General features: G+C 41.0%; 1 protein-coding gene across 11 annotated transcripts in view; it reads left to right on the top strand.

Moving 5' to 3' along the window:
- The window catches only part of LOC110979988 (zinc finger homeobox protein 3-like), a 113,298-nt gene that overhangs the window by 77,354 nt on the left and 15,776 nt on the right, over window positions 1-20,168 (top strand). For 9 of the 11 annotated variants that reach the window (XM_022236216.2, XM_022236213.2, XM_022236215.2 and 6 more), the window contains one exon: window positions 2,427-2,484. The gene's annotated coding sequence lies outside the window, so the exon portion shown is untranslated. Of the gene's footprint in view, window positions 1-1,447; window positions 1,585-2,426; window positions 2,485-15,177; window positions 15,324-20,168 lie in introns of those variants that run through there. The other 2 variants (XM_022236224.2, XM_022236226.2) reach the window with 2 other exon arrangements.

Below are 20,168 nucleotides of genomic sequence, written 5' to 3'. Positions count from 1 at the left end.
CAGTGTCTGTTTGACAAGCTCTGTAATTCGCCTTTTGAAATGGTGCAAATCACAGTATTTTTCACTCGGAATATTGGATTTTCCTCATCTTAAAAAGCTGTGTGTCACCAAACAGGGCCAAAATCAGTGAGCTTGCCTCCACCCTCTTCCTTGTGCTGAGATCAACACAAAGTAACTCCTCGCAGATCCCCCCTTTCCGTACTTTGTGTGTGGTGTGAGGGTAATACCTCTCGTATTATTATTGTGTTTTTCCTCAAGTTTGTAGAGAAGTTCTTTCATGGCTTTAGGGTAGTTGATAGTTTGATCTTTCCCCTTCTGATCCAACTCCCAAAAGAACATCCTGTTTTCTGGGGCTGATGCATGCTTTTGCCTGTCAAGATGGACACTTTTGTCCATCCTGAAGTGGAGTTGATTTATCTGGAGCAAGACATGGTCTTCAGATCAACTTTTTTCCCCCCAAGATACCAGCTGTTAGACATGCATCTAATCTTGGCCCCTCATTGTTGACTGTAATTATGTCTGGAGCAGCTTTGAGATTTCGAACAGAGTGGAAGTGCCATTGTTGTATCCACTGAGATTTTACAACAGTCCAACACAGGGTGGAAATTTGCAGGGAAAAAAATGGACGAGAACAAGTGGCCTGTGAGACACAAAAACTAACATGGTTACCAGTGAATAGTGTGGGTTTATTGTGGGGGGAGGGGGGAAGAACCACAGGACATGTCCTTGTCTTTCAAGCCTGGTGGTTATTTCCAACTAGACAAGAGTTCAGGCTTCACTCATCTGCAAGTACATAATTATCATTGACAGATGGTTTTTAGTTCATTTTTGCTCCATGCCACTGCAATCACTTGATATTGATCCTCTGTTCTGATAGTTTGACATTGCTATCTACGTAGTATAGTATATTTGTTGCATGAATGTGCCAGTATGGTGTGAATATTCTGTGTGTCTTTCCTTGGGGGGAGGTACTACACTATGTACAAATATGACTGTGATTTCAATTTATGTCACCCTGATATACTTTACTTTCAATAGATTTCAGAGCATAGGTTATATACAGAACGCATGCCACTAGTTTTAGTGTAACAATTTGAAATATGTGATCAGGTGAACCACCGAAAACAAGAGGCTCATGAAACTTGACGGGCAGTCTGTAGTTTGTCCAAATCTGCCCATCTGGTTGCATTATCTGTATCACCTTAATTGTTCGATATCAAGGCCCAACATAACTCTAAATTACACAATCATGTCCCACCTTTGGAACTCTTTTAGTCTTCCGGGCAATATCACTGCATCTTTGAACTTGAGTCATTGTATGGGGATAATGGATGTGGGTTAATGATTGACTACTAATTATTGACAGAATTAAGCACTGCTATCTAACAAGAGGCGCAAAAAAAAAAAAAAATTAGTGGGTTTATTAGTTGGTGGCTGAGTTTTGCTTTTAATGTTCTGTGGGTCTGTTTATACATCGGTGTCTGCTCTCCACAAGAAGGTGATGACGTTCTGACATTACATGTGTGCACTGCTGGCGGGTTTCAGTCAAGTTCAGAATGGTCGTGGGATGGTCTTTGTTCTAGGGTAAGCCTGTGCTGTGACTGTCTGTTTTTGTACCAATAAAAGTGGTTTTTTTACAAGGTGGGTGTCGTGTCATGGTTTGCTGAGTGTGTTTTGTTGGATGGCATGCACAACTTGTCGGAAATAAAGCCAGCACTTACCTGTGTGTTGGACTTTTAAAGGGGTTAGCTGGTTGATTCATACATGTAGGTAAGCTAGGCAGAGCGGTAAGAACTCCGTAGCTCACTTCATATGTCTTGGGTTCTGTTACTGCTTTGGGTCCACATTTAACTTAGTCATCTGCGTAGTTGTAGGGTGTACATTTGTGTTCATTCCCCCAAAGGGATCACGAGGTGTTTTTGTGTGTGTGTGTGATTTACTTTTTCCACATGTGCTGTCCTTGTTATGTCCATGATACATTTTCTTTGATCATTTACACTTGCCTTCTGCCAGTAAGTCATTTTTACATTAAGACAATGTTCAACTAAGCTAAGACATATCCTGTCACGTGTCATGGTGTGAAGCTTTGAGACTTATGTTTTCAAGACAAAGGTTATGATGGCTTGCCGACTTAAAAACGCAGGAAGTCTGTGGGATGTGTTAAAAGAATGGCAAAAAGATGATGCGCATGCTACTAAAACCAGCTAAAGGGCCAATCCTACTGGTTTTTTTTTGGTTCTGCAAACAAGCTCACAAAAGAACTTTAATTCAGTCTGTGTCCATTCAGAAAGCTGATACAGATGCTAAAATGTGAAAAGGCATGAAAGAAAGTATTTGAAAGAATCTTGATTTGATGGGATGAAATTGTTGTTGGTCTGTTGAATATAAAAATATCTATTTTTGTTTATCACTGTTCATCTCTTCAGATTTATGCTGACAAAGGACTGATATCCCTGTGTGTTTGCAATCAACCCTAGAAAAATAGTAAGTATACCACAAGTTTGTATAGATGTGCAATTTTTGACATGTTGTCTATATGCACCGTATACATTTCATACTTCGAACCCATGTCATACAGATCTACTTTTCTGAAAGAGAAAGTTCTTGTTGGATACAAGTATCCAGAAGACAAACTGATTTTCTGTTTGAAACTGGTCAGATTTCTTTGGGGGCTCATGAGAGAAAGGCTTGCTTGCTCAAATTTTCATGGTAAAAAAAGTCTCCACTTTCGAGTCATAGCTGAAAGGAATAATTATTCACGAAATGGCTGCTGTAAATTTTCCCCTCTCCTGGACTGTGGCAGACTGGCTCTGCGGGCTGAATATGTTGTCATGTTGCCCTGCGGGCAGGGTGGGTTAGGCGGGGTACTGGAAACAAGAAATGTTTCAAGCTGTGTGAAAGATAGGAAAGCCAAACAGTTCGCGGCAGAATTCTCCCCCCATATCGCTGCCCAAACCCGTACCCTGGGGTCATGGCAGCATCCAGGAGAAGTATCAGCATGGCCCCTGCTCCGCTACCGTCAATATCGGGGGCTATTAATGGTTGACAAGTAGGCCGTGTCTAGTACTGATCATGCTGAACTTGAAGCCAGCTTAAGGGCTTATGTGAATACAAGTCTTGCATGTGATTTCCTTGGGCCGAGGAGGGAAGTGGCTACAGCCATGGCAGGGGAAACCGGAAAAAAGGGAGAGACTGAGAAAGGGGGAAAAAATGAAAGACAAACAGTAGCAAGTACTGACAGATGGGAACACACTTTTGCGTTAATCACTTGATAGTGAAGACAGCAGACAGATAGAGAATCATGAATATTTAGACGCCTCGCCATCCGAGAGGTGCCTGCCTGGAAGCTGAATTGTTAATGATTGGACATTCGTTGATCTGTGCATATATAGATGGCCGTTACTTCTGTTCCAGGATTTGTCAACTTATCCAGGGATGAAAAGAAAAGTGAAATGCAAAGGTTACTTCATTTTTGCATGGTGTTTGTTTCATTTGTCATGTCTTGGGGCCTTGTCCAAGTTAGGAGAGGAATAAAGGCTACATGTAGGTATTTGTTTGTCATTTCTTTCATCTGTGCAGAATGATCTTTTTGTCTTAAATATCTATGGGCTTTTTGTTTAAGTTGGGTGAATTAAACTAATGCCTGCAGAGATAATTAACCTTCAGGGATCAACTCGAATCTGTAGTTGTCAAGAAGAATCCTAAATTTGTCAACAGCAAAGTGATTCATACCACATGCATATTTGCCTTATGTGTGAGGCATCCATTTTAGCAATTTTAATGACCCCCAATTTATAACCTTATCTGGATGCTTTTAATTGGGGCCAAAGTGTAGGCAGTGCCCATAAAACAAAAAAGGTCCCAGCAAGTCAAAACGCTTAATGGGAGCAAAGTTTGAGAAACCATCTCCAAACAGGAGAATCTAACAAAGTAAACATGGCACACACAAAAAGCTCTCCCACCGAGGCTCCGGGCACTCCCTGGTCTAATTAAGGGTCTGGTATAAAAACCTGGGGAGTTAGACAGAAAAGAAAATCGGGCTTTGGTTATTTGACTACAATCATCACCCACAAATTATGGACAGCCACATCCTTTTTTTTAAATGTTCATATGTTGTTAGAGCTAGCTTTATCTGCTGGGTGCTCTTGACCCAATATCAATACTTGTTTTATGCACCTGTTTACATGGGGCCGGTCGCCGTGCTGCCATTGAGCTTGTACATGTATGTCATTTAAGGCTGAGAGCTGTCCATGTTAAATTAGCCGGCCATGTTAATTTTGGTGGTAAACACCTTTTTCCTGATCTTTCTGTCTCCTCATGCACAGTCCTTTTTTTCCTGAACAGATGGTCAGTTTTGAATATATGTCAGGTATTTGTTATAAATTAAGCTAATGTGGGTGTCGTTTGGTTTTAAGATGCATAGAGGCTGTTCTTTGGTAATGGTTTGCTCTGATGAAAAAAAAAATGAAAATTCAAGAGAGAGCCCTGAGATCTTTGGAGTGAGAAAACAAAGTGTGTGTTTGGAAGTGGACTTTGTCCATTGGAAAAGGATAAGCCGTTTCTCTCCCCCCCCCAAAAAAAAGAGGCAAATCAGTGGTTGTTTGCATTTTAAAAAATATTGTAAATTGGGCAGTTTATTTTTTACACATGAGTAGGTGAAATGCTCTGTTTGAAATGAGTACTTTTAAGGGTGAGCTTCATTTTCAGTTATGTGGGATGTTATGAATTTGATCTTTTCATTTTTGTTGGCGATGTCTGGAAGGGATTCTATACTTGAGAGTATTGATGTGATGTGCATGGCCTCATAGGATATGTGTTTAGGGATGTCGCCGTGGCAATGAGCCTGTGGAACATTGGTATTGAAAGGCCACTGAAGAAGAGCATTCCCATCTTCAGCTAACTCATGTTGAACAATGAACACCATGGGCAGGGGAAGAAACAAACAAAGTTAGGATAGCTGATCGGTGACCTTACCTTGGCTCATCTGCCTATAGTTAACAATGTCCACTGTGACATTTTCAGATTACGTTTTAAAGACATATGCCAAAGAGTCTCAAATTTTCACAGGAATTTACGTGCAAATTTTTCTTGTCAACATGGCAAGTGAAATTCCTCTTACATCCTCACGTAACATTTCTACAGCTAAAAGATAAATGGATAACGATGTAATTTTATTTATGAGAAGTCAGTTTGATCACAATGTTTATTGTATTTTTATTTATTTATTTATTTTTTTGAGGGGACTTGCATCCCATGAACTTTTCTGTTGGGAAAATAATTTCGCATACATATGACATACAAAAAGTACATGGAATGGTTGCAATTTTGTACACTGCTGTTCCTTGAAGGAAAAGCAAAAAGTGAACGTGAGACTAAGCCTGGGCCTCTTAAAGATAAGATGCAATTGCCTTGTTTGTGTAATCAAGTTTCGCAAGAGTTCCTGTCCCACTGTGCTGTAATTGTCCCACCGTCCTGTTTGGATCCTGCTGTTTCAAAAGTGATTCCAATCATATTTCTTTCCCCCAGGCTGCTTCCCCAGAAAGAAAAAAAAAATAGAGAACGATTCTGTTAGCCATAGGGGAAAAAATTAACCAGAGGGAAAAATTACAAAAGATGGAAGGCAGAGACTTGGTAAACCCAGCAGGGGTGAGAAGTGATTTTGATTTAATCACAGGAGTGTAATTGATGGGGGTTAAAAGTTACAGAACAGGAAAGAGAAAGGGGAAAACTTTGACCACCAAAGGGAAAAGTAGGGCTCATGGAAAATGCCTGGGTTTTGTTTGGATTGTTTGAGCGAAATGTGTGTTGTTAATGTTCAGTACATTTGCATGGTTTGGTATGAGTTACACAACACAGTGTTTTACCTACACACTCTCACACACTTGCAAAAGTACCAGTCTGTTAACATCATCTTCTTTTTACATTGTGGCACTTCAGCACTTCGTTTCGCTGAATGAAACTTTTTTTTTCACCTTTGGTGACCTCTGAAAAAACATTTTGACATTGAGAATACCAAAAAGGTAAAACACCAGTCATAAAAACATCCATATGGTAATAGATTGGAAAGAAAACAGACAGCTCTATCAAGTAACTCTTTTGAATCCCAGGGCCATTTCAAAATGACAAAACCAGGAGAAATTCCCTGAATCAGGAAACTCTTATTGGACAGGTTTGGCTGATTGATAAGGAGTAGAAAGTGATATATCAGACTTCAAAACTGTCTTTCTGACTGCTCCAATATGACCAATCCAAAGTCAGGGTCTACATATCAGTAGTACATGTATTTCCTCCTTCGGCTGGGAGTCTAGGAAAGCATTCAAATTCATGTGCTTATCTACTGAAGTAATTATTCTGTGACCCAGTAATGTACAGTGTATTTGTGAATGCCACAGGTAAGTTTCTAGGAACAGGGTAGACACATGAATGTCTTGTCTTGTTAATCCAGATTTCTGCAAGCCACTTTGAGTTTCCCCTTGTACTCAATAGTAGTCACTCCAGACCTGTACTGTGGAGACTCCTGGTTCTGTTGTGCATAATGTGGATGAATCAGTCACTCTGACATGTGCACAACACACATACCAAACTGATTGCCTACTTCATCCCTGTATTATCTTTGCACAGGATTGTCAGGATCTGTGCTGAGGCTTTGCTAGTGTAAAAGGGTACTGCACTGACCCTTGTCTGTTCTATCAAGCAGGGTCTCTGATAGGTTTGCCACCAGTTGGCCTCAATAAAGACCAGACTCCAACAACCTACATGTACAGTCAGCAGACTATGAAATGGCACAGTACTTGACAGGGGGGGGTTGGAGAATGCCTAGCTGAAAAAGCTGACAGCTAATACACAGGCTGACCTCAGCTAGCCTGAGTTAAGGTCAGCGGCTACAACAGGTGCAGTGACTTCTACCCTGACCCCCTCTGCTGCTCACACTTGCTCTACTACACCTTTTCACAACCAGTGGGCAGAGGAAATGTTGGCTTGCATAAAATACATGATTTACATGTGTTACTTTTAAAAAGGAAGAGGGTCTGTTCTTTTGGCTGCTTGTGTTTTTTGTGGGCTCTTTTTTTTTTACTTGCCACAGTTTTAAATACTTGTAGGGATTTGGATTGATTCAATGTACATACACGTTTAGGCCCAGGATTATATGCTTAGCTGTATCCGTGATCACTTTGGAAGGGATTGGTTTGTTCCTTAATGTTCCCATCATCTCATCCACCTGTTCTGCTGATCACAATGCTTATGTTCCTGCTGCTGGCTGATACATTACACATCTGTGTCTGTCTTTTGAGTGTTTATAGCTCTGTTGATCATTAGTACAAGTAGTGCTAGTCGGCCAGTAAATAATCTCAAGATGAAGATAGTTAGCAGTGTTTCTGTGCTCTATGGTCTGTGTGTGCTGGGAACCCACAGAGATTCTCCTCATGCATATTTACAGGTCAGGGAACCTGGATGTGGCATTTTGTCAGCAGCAGGAAGTTGTAATGGACCAGCTGCACAAATTGCTGCTGCATCTGGTTCTAGACGTTTACCGGGAATGGAAGAGGGTGGCAGACAAGCAAGTGCACACTTTTTAAAAGGCAATGTGTAATTCCCATTGACTGTGATTTTTTTTTTCCATGGATGGCCGATTGTCTGGCCAACTTCCACCATAAACATAGAGCTTCATGCCTTGCCCTTCAGTCAGGGGTGACCTTTCAAACTGTAACATGCCCTGAAATTTAGATGAGCCACTTGCTTTGATTTTTTTCCATCTTTCTCTTATGAGTTTACAGTGAAGTTGTGCAGGCAATATTTGGATCCATCCCGAAAGCTTTCACGCACTGATTTGACAAATCTGATGTGATTGTAAAGGGAAGTGCTTTATCCCAAACCGGATGTGTAAAAATGCAATATCCGACTCTACAAAATCTGTGCACAGCTCAGTTGCTTGGAATCAACTTAGTCTGTGAACTTCTGTGCTATCATAGGAACTGTGGATAGTGATAAATTTAGTTGCCCCTGATCAAGGATTTTAACGGTATTACCTATTGATTTGTGCTCTTGCAATTTTGATCCTCTGCTGCGGAATAACTCAAAACTACGTCACGAAGGATAAATTTTTAAAAACAAAATACTTGACCCAGAAAAGAATTTAATGATTTTTTCTCCCCCTTGTTTGCCCATGTGTGGTGGTACCGCGTCTGGAAGATGCGTCACTCTGGCCAATCTTGTGGCATTAATTAGTGCAAGCGGCGTTACATGAGCTGGCCTTGGTTGAGGCCAAGCCCGAGATGAATTTCGATATGTTGGTTGATAAATCTAGAATCCAATTATCGTGGCTTGATGAATGCCCCACAGCCAATCCTCCTTGCCAGGTGTGATTTATTAATTTTGCATCTTGACCACGGCAAGATGATGAGGAAGAGAGAAACCAAGGAGGGAAAGGAGAAGATGGAGACGCTGGAGCAAAGAAATTGGAATCTGTGAGGGCTTGATTGTTGAAATGCTCTGCAGAGGGTGTGGAGGGGGAGATTGGCGATCAGAGGTGCACCTTACTAGAAGAATGGACTATCAGGCTGTGATTCCACTGTTTTGTGTGTTCGTCTTGTGTAAGACGCAGTGGGTTTGTGAAGTGGCATTGCCCAGTGTGTGGCTCGTATGCCTCCCCTTTGTTCTTCTGCATCCGTCCGCCTCTCTGATTTCACCCGGCCTTTGTTCATGCCTGGTTTTGTGTCAGAAAACTCATTAATGGAAATGACTCGTTCAGCAGGGACCCCCTGGAATGAATGGAGATCCATTATGCAGTGCACACAAAGGCGTCCCATGTCTCGTGCACTGCGCAGTAATTATGCAGGCATTACAGAGGGCTAGGGCAATTAGCGCTGATGGTGTTTTGTCACTAGGATCGTGACCACATGTGCGTCATCACTCATTAAGAATGGACTCCCCACCATACTTGATCAAAGGCAGGGGGAAATGCAACTGAAAACTGTGAATAGGGCACAGGAGGCACAGGTTATCCATGCTTTATGCGCATCCAATTAAAAAAGAAAAGAAAAGAAGCATCTGTGATTTAGGGTATAAGAACAGAAAAGGGAATAATCATATTTGTGTTGGAACTGGTTGAGGTATTTTTCTTACGGAAGAAAAACAGGTTAAGGATAGAAGCAGGAGTGAAATTGATAACTCTGAAATGCTGGAGTGGTTATTCTAGAGTTACTGTGAGAGCAGAAGGCACAGCCCACCATGTAACACGAGAGGTGATAATCCACACAAAACGATACACAAAACCTTTAAAAAATGTATGTCTTTGCGTGTCCTAGTTGTTGCTTCTTCGCACCGTGGGTTATCCCGTCGCAGTGCGCCATAGCCCCGCAGAGGATCCCGTTACCGTTGGATAATGGTCAGTGACGCACCCCTGAGCTCGTTGCGCACTCCCCACGCTCTGCTTTAGTGGGCCGGCCCGAGATGTGCCTGCCGGCCTCCGATTACAAAACTCATATCTTCACCTAATTGCGGATCCGAACAGTGGCCCATGTGCGATGAGGATTTTATGGAACGTAATGGCATTTTCGCCGGCCAATTTTTAACCAGAGTGGGAGGGTTTTTTTCTTCTCCCCTCTCTCTCTCTGTCTGTCTGTCTCTCTATCTTTGGAACTTCTACAGGGGCTTGCCACTCCTGGAGAAAGAGCAACTGTGATGAATAACGTACGAACGTCACTTTCCAATCAAGGAGAAGATGAAGAATTATTGTCCCTTGATTACCATTTGTGCAAATTGCTTTTGTGGCCGCAGGGGGAAATTGTAATTGAAATCAGAAATTAAAGTATGTTTCCCACTACATAAGGAGACTTTGGGTTATTTAAAAATTCTCCTTTCTTTGAAAAGGGATGTTTTTCCATTCATTTAAGGGAAAAAATTCAATGAGAATTTTACAATTATAAACTTGTTATACAGTTTCCAGTTTGGGTCTCTGAAATTCTGTGAAATACAATCTGAACGTCCTAATGGTGCAGGCCTTGTGGTTTTTCACTAATTAAGGCATGAATCTTGTTAATGGTTTGGCGTTCACACCTGTGCCCTGTGGATCCGTAATTGATTGTGATATTGTAATCAGTCAAAGGCAATTGAAAGCAAAATATTTTAAGTTTTACCCAGAAGTTTACATGTATTTGCACAGGGAGGTGTGAAAAGCATTGATGATGTACAGTTGAGGAACATTCTATTTTAATAATTCTGTTCATACATATTTTCATGTAACCTTTTATGGCCTTTCTGATGGATGAGCCTACGTTAATTGGGGCTTTTTCACAAGTATTTTAAAGGAAGGGAAATGAAATAAACTAAAAAAGTTGCCTCTCTGTTAGTTTTCAAAAACTAAACAAAAATTTGGCAAGGGGGGGTTATAGCCTCTTTCCCCCTTGATCTTCCTTTGGTAGACTGTTACACTTCACTCCTTCAGTACTCATAATGAGAACCATTAAAAAAATTCATCCCCAAAAAGAGGAAAACACTCTCAATATTAAAAATTGCATCCAGTTGCATCCTTCCAAAAACATTCTTCCAAAATGTCACAGATACTGCTGTCTTTATGTCTATGCTGAATTAATACGGCATGAGAGAGCATCATATACCAAACCAAAAACTGAACTGCGCATGCACTGGTTATTTTCAAATCTCTATTTAAAAAAACAGGGTTCCAGTAACCAAGTATTAATTGTATTGTTGATTGTTGGTACCCATCTAGACAATTTGGAACCAACCCTACCATCCCAGACATGAGCAGTCAGGCTCTAGGGTGACCCATTTCTGATGTACAACTGTATTTTCAGTATTCATGGCTGAGACCATCCATCTTTTTCAAACCAGCAAAGGGATATCTAGGTAATAGTGAACAACATACGTGCATGTACATGTACGTGTACTTGACACACGCCTATTTGCGTGTTCAATGGTTACCTTAACACAACTACACAGCTTCGTGAGCATGCAATTAGTGCCTGCTGATTACAAATACCCAGGCAACATAACTGGAACAAAACAAATCCTCCCCTTCTTCCCCAGCTTGTTTTGTTCATACACGGAATTAATTATTCACCCGATTGTAATGGCAGGTGCTGGTTAGACTAATTAGAAAATGGCAAATGAGCACCTCCGTCAGACACACATGGGATCTCGGATTTCTCCAAGCATTGGGGAGAGAGACTGCCAGTATGTAATTCCTGTTACTGTGTTAGGTGGCAGCATTGCTCCTGTAGCAAAAACAAGGTGTAAGAAAAGTGATTCGATACCCTGTTACATCTGTTATCCTGTCTGCTACTGATGACAAGTTTTGGAAAAAGTCCATGTCACTACAGTCCAGGCCCCATTTCCTCAGATGCAGGTAGGTTAGTGTACAGATTCATTGACATCAAAGTTTTTTGGCGTAAGAGAGATTTTTGATGCCCAATCCAGGTATTTATGAATCATGTTCCTGGCATCTACAACCAGCATTGCTTAGAATAGAAAGACAGCCTGTTTACATAATCCTCCCACTTTTCATTGGGTCACCTCGGGAACGGGATCCACCAGTTCTTTTTGTTTTAATATCTGAGGGATTAACTGTGCTATTTTGGAGAGATTTGAGGGATAGGCGTCTGAGGGCAGACCAGTGTGCTTTGAGGGTGAAAGTCCGCAGGCTGATAATGCACAGCTCTCCAGTGGGCTGAGGGGGTGGGTAAAGGATGTGTTGCCTGTGAGATATGTAACCTGTGATATTAGGTAAGAATCCAGTGACACTCAAGTCTTTTTCACAAGTTTGTGATCTGTGATCCATCACAACGGAAGATAGGCCAGCTCAAACAGTTCACTTAATTTTTTAGAGACAGACTTAATCATTTCCATGTACCAAATTCGTGCGCTTGTTATATTATATGCCCAGAAATGATTGTTGTGTCACCAAATTATTCATTTTTTTCACCTTTCAGGTTTATCCTGTGAAACCCTGCCTTTTTCCAAAGTAAAAGAAAAAATTGCATGGATGGGAACAAAATTATAGGATACTGTAAAAATACTAGTTACATTTGGGGCTAGAAGTAATCTGGGGCAGATCAAATAAACGGATTCCCAATCTGAGGGCTTTTCCTCTGTGTTTCTTGTTATTCTAGTCTGAATCCTCCGTCAGTGGACAAATATTCCATGTGCTTCCTCCAATTTCAGAATTTGCATTAGCCTCGGATTTTTTTTCTTCAGCTTTCCCAATTTTGTTTTCTTGCATGCTTTTGTTTTCTTTCCATTGTTTCCCGGCCCATGGGCGACAGTTTGATTAACGAAGCTGACTGTGTTACTGCATCAGTCGCAACCTCGGCAGTTAGCAGTAGCGTGCCTTTGAGTCTTGGATGGTGTGTATGTGTGTGTGTGTGCGCCGCCTCTGTGCCTTACACCCCCTGAGGTGTACGTCCGGCCAGTCAGGTTGAGTCCTTTCTCGGGACGTCAGTCCTCCAAGTAAAGCCTAGTTAGCAAACAAGACGTTGAGACCATCTGCCGTTAAAATCATACATTAATCACAACGGAGTTTGATTAATTAGACATGGCTCTCTCCCTCATCTGGCCCGGGCTCTTGCCAGTGCCCCCTGCCGTTAATTATTCAAAAAATTCATTAGGGATGCAAATACAGGAATTTTCTCTCTTTTTTTCCTCTACCCCTTATGTGGCAGTTTGTTTCACAAAATCTCTTTGTTGGCTTTTATTTTGTCTTAGCTTTGAGAGACTTTTTTTCATAATGCTGGCCAATTTCAGCTGTTCCAACAGATTTATGTTAAAGCCCGAACAGTTCTGAAGCTAACACCATTAACCATATTTTTAGGTTACTGTTTGTATATTTTGCTAGGCATCTAGGTCAAAATAAAATACTACAGTTTTGTGTGTGTGCGTGGAGAATAAAAAGATATAGGTGCATCAGGATATGTGGTCATGACAGGAAACCTCATATAAATTGTGAGTTGCTGCGGAACTATCAAAATTACTCCTGCCGGCATTCATTAAAAAGGAAATATAATTCAATAAAGCAGGCTTGATTAATTTCCAGAATTTTGTTTATGTGTGCATTTCCTTCTCTGCCCAAGGTGCTGATTATGCAGTGTGTGGGCGTAATGAGAAGAGATGAAACCTGCAAAATAATGGGGTGAAAAAAAAGGAAAAAAACAGCCAGAGCTTTTCGTTGGCGATGAGTAGTATTAATTGGTTCTGTCACATCCATACAAAAAGACAATGGTTCATGTATGGTTCGTGTTTTCCGGTGAATACCAACGACCTGAACAAAATGGGTCATAGCCAGTAAAAATTGGGTCGGTGCTAATTAAGCGGGATGCAGCGACTGCATAATTGAATAATTCAGGATAACACATTTGGCGCATCTAAAGGTTAGTTGGCAGCACGTGTTAATCCGATACATACGTACATACACCCATGCACAAACAAGGATGTGGGAAAAAAGTGGAAAGGCATGGAGATGACAATCACAAATGCAAAGTGGGCATATGGATACTTGTCACCTGTTAACATCTAGTTCTGTGCAAAACTCAGTGTCTCCAACATGTTTGTGTTGTGCGGGGCCCACATCTGTACTGTTGATAATTGGAAAAGTGTCCTGTATGCAAGCGACATTCTGGTATACCAGAAATATCTGCAGTTGAAAGCTAATTATAAATTAAAAGAAAAAGAAATTCAGGAAAGCATTTTATAAGATGTATTTTTTTCCAGTCTATTCAGCCATGATTCAACCTGTTAAATGCTGGAAATATGCATTGAAGGATGGTAGGCTTCAAAAAATCTAAAATCCCAACAACAGTTGCTGTTTTCTCGTCCTTGGCTTGTGGGCCATCTTTGATTGTATTCCAAGTGTATTTGGCAAAGTTAATCCAATTGGGATTAGGGCCATCATTGGGAAGGGATCAGCTCCTGCGATGCCCTGTCTTCCAAGTGTCATGAATCTTGAACAGTTTCCCACTTTGGGTGATGCAAAAAAGAAGGGGGGAGTTGAAATTTGCTTTGGGGGGAAAGACAGCCCTAATACCATGTAGCTGCCTTGAAGCTTCAATATTCTGGTGCTTTACATGCAGTAATCAGGCTGGGCCCTCAGTAGAGAATGACCTGCCTGAGCTGAGGTGTTTGCATCCAAGGCATCAAAATCAACATAAAGATTTCATGAGATCAGACAAAGTGGGTTTGTAGGTTTTTGAACCTGCATTGCTGAAGGGCTGCCAAGTTCGAAGTGAGTTCCAACAGTGAATGTGAATTATAAAGCTATTCTTGTAAGAAAGGTTAAATCTGTAGTGGATGGACATACACAATGTGTAGGGCATGGGTGTAGCCAGAATTTTATTTTTTTTTGGGGGGGGGGCACGGCAAGCATTTTCTTCCAGCATGTCAGGGGGGGGGAATATCCCAGCAGAGGACAACACTCATCAACAAACTGATGAACAGTGGATGCGGGTTAGTTTCCAGTTTTCTGTTCTTTTTCAAGCAAGTTAGTGATTTTTATCCCCTTTTCTCTTTTTCTCTTTGTTATCATTTCTTTTTTCTCTTTTTCAGTTTGTTTTACCACTTTATTGTTCTCCTTTTAGGGGGAGTGGGCAGGCACCCTTCTCCCCCCTCCCTTTGTGATGCCCATGGTGTCGGCCTGCATGCAGGCGGACATTCAGCCTCTTGATGGAACTAAAACAGCATGCATGGAAATGTTGTTCATGCTTGTGAACGATTAATGTGTGTGTGCTGTACATGAATGTGTGTTTACATTCATCATGTGCAAATCAAATATACATGTACTGTCTAAAACGTGTGATATGCTTGCCATACAAGTATCTGTGTTTGCTTTTTATATGAACTTACTGGCACAAGACAGTCAATGATTACATGTATTTTTAAAGACTGCATAAAAACTTTAAAAGCACACCTTTGTCAGGGTCAGCGGGCATGCTCAGATGTTTTTGTCCATTGAGAAGAAATAAAGCAGGTGATTGTGGCCATGGTTCAGTAAATGTTGATATTAACTCCCTAAGTTCGGAGGGAAAAGGAAGGTGTTTTATGAAGTGGATGTATGTATGATTTGTGTAATGAAGGCAGTGTATTTGTATAATCTGGCTTTCAAGGACGAAAGGTCTATTCATGGCTTCAGACTTGTGGAATTTCATTGTCATGGAAATCAGTTACCAGTAAAAAGAAAAAATAGAGAGAAATGCAGAATGCCATTGAGAACAAATACAGATCGTAACGAGTCTGATTTTGTTGGGACCTGATTTAGTACCAGTGAATACTTGGTGCTGAAAGCAACAAGCAGGACATGGACATTGTTCTTGCTAAGGGTAAGCATGGGTTCAGGCCCAGAATGTGGTCCACTGTTGCACTGTTAAAATGGTAGAGTAGTCTGTCTGAAAATTAGTGGTGTGCTAAGTGTGCATTCTGAAAAACATGCTAAAACATGGGCCTTTCTTGAGGCAGGGTATTGAAGGTGATAACTATGAGATTATTTCTGTGTTCTGTCCATTATTCAACTTTCTGCTGATGTACCTGCTAATTTTGTTTTATTGGTTTTCGGAAAATTTCTCAGAGCATTGTTATCGGCTCCATAGTGTCAAATTTAGTTTACCACACACTCCTTTGAATAGGGGCTATGTCATTACTTTGCCCATTCCCCCATTTCCTCAAATGAGTGTAGCCAATGTTCCTTTAACCTTGGTGGGTGAGGCCGCCCTGAATGCACCATTGCCCTCTGATCATTTACACATGTGGTTCTCCTATCATTAGCTGGGGGAGCCAGACATTTATTAAGAACTTGTTGTGTCTGAGAGGAGCAGTGGTGTAATTGATGAGGGGAGCCTGCAACATAAGCCAGACACCCTGTTTCAAATTCCTGGCTCATTTGTTGCTGACTCAGTGATAGATCTTTATCTTTCCCAGTGCTAAAGATTCTTTCAGTCAGAGTTCAGAACTTCTTTGTGGATTCTGCTCTGTGAGGACATATACATGAACATTGTTTGCAGGAAGGCACAGTACTGATGGGTTCCACTTAACCACCTCACTTTTAATGAATTGTTTGAAGACCCTGAAGGCAAAGTGATCTATGGCTTGTTTATGGCATTATTGAAGATGAAATGCTGACAGTTCATGTTCTGTAAACTCCTATTCTTTATTCTTCTAGCAAGAAAGTTTCCTTGTGCCCTTAAAGCTGACATCAAAATAGCCTTATACACTTAGCCTCCAAGGTCTAAGCAAATCAGCATCTATAAACACCCAAATAACTTGGCAGTTATTTAATATAAACAATGTTTTTTGGTACAAGAACCTTTTGGGCCTTGGCATTTTTTTGTCTTAAGGGGGCACTTTGTTGCAATTTGGGATGGGAGTGGGGGGTACGTGCACGGAATGTTGTTGAAACTTAATGACAATTACACAGTGCAGAGATATGCTGTGTCACCTTGTCACCTGGTATGAAGTTTTATTGAAAATGATAATAAATCAAATGAGGGAATAGGCAAAGGAGACTCATTGTCTGGCAAGGTTCAACCCAGTCTGTCCAGTCATTATTTCCTATCAAACTGGTTATCTTCAAACAAAGCCCCACCGCTGGTCTGCCTTGCCCTTTGCAAAGCTGACTAAACGTTAGTCAAAAATCTGATCTCATTTTAAATGTCTGACATGCCTTTGTGGAACACTTTCATGTTTCTATATTTAAAGTAGTCGGATAGATACAAAAAGCCACGCTCTAAATGCAAATTTTCTGTGCATGTAACTACATTACTTATGCTGGATTGATGTCAGAGGTTGAAATCACACTGTACATGTCCTCTGGCCGAAGTTACTTATACTGTATTTAAGCTTGACTGGAATTGTTCCACTTCTTTGGGGTAGGTGTTCCACAACAATCCAAATCAAAAGTCAGTGTCAAATGGTTGTCCATTCAGTCTTCTAGTTATGTATAGGAGTTGTTTGTCAACTCCCCCTCTCCCTTTTTCTATTCACCCCAGTTGTCTTGCGGTCCACTTTGACCCTCCTCATTGCATTCAATAACTCATCATTTGAAAGCCCGCACCTGTTTCTGAGTAATGCTACTCCAGGGATGGGGACCATGAAGGATTAATGTGAGAGGAGAAATGTCTGAAATTCCTGTCCAGGGAAAAATATCAGGCTTGATACCTTTGTTTGATGTTGACATATCACTCTACTCCAACAACCCAGGAAGAAGAAATAAAATAGAGAAAAACCCTGGGGAGAGTTTGATGAAATGCACTGGGGACTTTGTTTTGACAAAAGACAGGATTTTAAAGACTTTTGGGGGGGTGGAGGGGGTACAGAGAAGAGCATAAAGTACAAGCACATGTGAATGTTATTCTACATAGATATGGTATAATTAGTTCTTAAACTGGTTTACTAGTGTTGTGATTTCTGCTAGAATGTGTTGATTGTTTTACAGTTATAATAAGAATATCATTGAAGCTGAGCAGTATAAACTCCTTAAGTGGCTCAGTGTGTCCAAATTTTATTTAGATTTCTTTTATCATGAAGATTGTTTGGATGGATTGTTTTTGTTTTCTTGAGTGTGTAAGTTTTTTTCTCTAAAGGAAGGTAAAACAGCTGGCCCCAATTGATCTGCGAAACTATGTAAGAACCTAGCACAAATCTGCTCAATGATCGGCAATGCTTGAGCATTGAGAAAGGACGTGGGGTAGTCCTTTCTTTTCAGGAGGCCTTACTTTGTCCATAGCAAGTGCATGCTGTGTATGTGTGTTATCTCCGTCAAGGGTTCTGCACCCATGTCAGGGCTGTCGGCCCTGTTCAGCACTAGAGGGCTACAGGTGTGCCTCCACTTGCGGGTCTCACAAGTGACTTTGCATTGATTTTTGTCGGGATAATTGCCTGTTGCCCATTCACAACATGTGTGCGTCGCCTAGGCTACCATGACTTCAAGGGAGGAAGGGAGAAGTACTGCAGAAGAAGGAAAAAAGGTTAAGGGGGAACTTGTTTTGCAGTCTTGTTCATTTCATTAGAGAGGTGCATCATTGACTTGACCACAGACTGATAAAAGGCCAAATGCTGTTCGCCCTTGAAAACTTGTCCTTAGTCATGCTCACCTAACAGGCCTACATACTCTTTCATTGCTACTCATTTTTTTGCAGAAATGGATCTCTGAATCAGTCCACTTATCCTGATTCATGAATTTTTTCCTGTGTTTTCCCACTTGTCCCAAACCATATAATTTTACATTCTCCTTCTCGAGAAGTTTGTCATTGTGTAAGATAGATAGCCATCACGTTTCCCCACTGTAGTCATTATTGGTTTAACACAAATACATTCTCAGTCATTTTGGCCCAAACGATCCTCCGGCTCCCTTCCCCCCCCTAGAGCCTGGTCTTTCGTCTTTTCTGTGATCGGGCAGCAAGTCTCCTCCCTCCTCCTCATTTTCATTCCACAGGGGGCCGTGTCCGACTTGTCAAGCTTACCTGTAATTTATCTGTTAAATGAATCAATTTTGTCTTGTTAGTACCAAATGCAGTGAACCCCCCCCCATTCCAGGTCAGATGATTATCAATGAGTTTTAGAAACACAGTTATGGGTTTTTTTTCTTTTACCTTCTCATGCAGTTGCAAGTCTTCTCTTTGCCAGGCAGCTTCCATCATGTAACTCAGTTTATTTATAGAGCCGGAACCAGTTTTTGACCTGCCATACTATGTGTTGATTACAGATTGATGCTACTGTTCAAAGTAGTGAAGCTGGAAGAATTGTGATTCTTGGCCGTTACTGAAACAGTCAGGAGAATCGGCTGTCCTATACCTCAGACCTAGTTAATTTTTTTTTCTTATTATTCATTCAAAAAAATGATTGCTTACAGCCTTCAGTCTCAAAATTGGACTTAATCACAAAAATTAAGGGAGAAAAAGTTATTGAATGCTCAGTGTTGGAAGTTGAACATGAAGCCTTACCGTGTCTAGTTCATGTAATTTTTGTGGGTTTTCAAGCAAAGGGTTCAACACCCTTTACTAAAGTTGGCATTTGAACGCAGAACTAAAGAAGGGATGTACCAGATGAATGACAAAGTATGTCTTGAATGTGACATCAAATTCCCAGACGTGGAATAAATGAATGCAAACTAAAAGAGGTGGACTGAAGAGAATAATAAAAAGGGCATTCTAAATCTTACTAATGGAGCTCAGCAATCCGTCTGAAGCACCCACATATTTTCAAGTGACTGAATCTTTTTGGTGTGTTAGAAACTTCATGCCCATGTGAAATGGCAAAAACATCACTCATTTGCATACTTGCCAGTAAAATGTGTAGACTTCAAAATGTTATTTGCACTTTACATGTGCATAGCATTTGTCTGGGCTTAATGCAGGTAAATGCAGATTTCCCAAATTAGGAGAGGCGTGATGCAGGTTTGCGCGCAATTTGCAAGGCCATAAATGTCAAATGACCCCTTTGTGCATGGCACCAAATGAACTGCGGAATAAATTTAACTTCAAACCGGGTTGAATATGTTCTGAATGTCATAAGGCCTATGTGGACTTGGGATCATGTACTGTACATGTATCTATCTGACCATGATAACCTATTCACTGAGGGAGGTAACACTGGCTGCTACCCTTCTTCTTTCGGTTGTAGGGGCAGGGTGTTGGGTTGCTTTGAGAATGGAATGATCAGATACACTTCTCAGGCATGCAACTTTCCTCGGATCACCTGATTTCCTCATTTTTCACTTCACACTCTTGCTGTTGAAAATCGAAAACCACTGTACAAAGTCTTGTTAAGATTGGAATTTCCTCGTTTTTGTCAAAGTCCAAGCTGCACACCTGACTACTTGAGAGATTAGGGTAGCAAATGGTGAAAAGGTGTAGCTGCTTGTGTCCAGACAGGAGAAACTTTTGACAAGTGTTTCCTTTCTTATACTTCCTACATTCATCCCCATTTGTAGAATGGAAAATCTCTGTGCGATCTTCTGTGAAATTTGGCACATTTATGTTGTTCTGTGTTGTGCAGATTGATACAGAAAAAAATGAAGTGGGTGATCTAAAAGGTGCTGTGTTCTTTTTTTAAGGCAAATTTATGCATAATTGCAGTAGGGGAAAGTGGTATGTATCATACAGTAATGGACACTTTCAAATGTCACAGAACTGCAGTATTATGTTGATGATATGCAGTTATGAGTGACCTGT

This window comes from Acanthaster planci, linkage group LG06 (assembly GCF_054643075.1).
Source record: "Acanthaster planci isolate LZ-2023a linkage group LG06, COTS_SCS, whole genome shotgun sequence".
Taxonomy (NCBI): Eukaryota; Metazoa; Echinodermata; class Asteroidea; order Valvatida; family Acanthasteridae; genus Acanthaster; species Acanthaster planci.
Note: the sequence above shows the minus strand (reverse complement) of the source record. Positions and strands in the feature narration are given on the sequence as shown.